Source organism: Halyomorpha halys, unplaced genomic scaffold, assembly GCF_000696795.3.
Source record: "Halyomorpha halys isolate HHAL.00 unplaced genomic scaffold, Hhal_1.1 Scaffold206.1, whole genome shotgun sequence".
Taxonomy (NCBI): Eukaryota; Metazoa; Arthropoda; class Insecta; order Hemiptera; family Pentatomidae; genus Halyomorpha; species Halyomorpha halys.
Window position 1 is genome coordinate 25967 of NW_027108531.1, and position 431 is coordinate 26397.

Below are 431 nucleotides of genomic sequence, written 5' to 3' on the forward strand. Positions count from 1 at the left end.
AGATAGTTGACCGTGGATGACTTATATGAGGAGAAGGTGGTTGGGGGTCCGGTCTAAATAAAACACAAATAAGTTTATGTAACTTATTTAATCGTCCCAACGTTTCGGCTAGAACTTCTAGCCTTCATCAGGGCTAAGAACATAACAACCAATGAAAATAGAAAATAAAATATAAACAAAATGACTTAAAGTAAATAATTTTACAGAATGGAATTAATAAGATAACGTGATGAGAGAAGTGGAAATAAAATTTATACATTGGTTATTGAATATGTAGGTAAAATTACATAATTAAGGAAATAAAATAAAGAGGTGTATATAGTTGACCGTAGATTACTGATTGGAGTTGGGTGGTGCGGTTAGCAAAGAAAAAACATAAATAAACAAAAAATATTTATTTATGCCGACGTTTCGACCTGATTTTCAGGTCG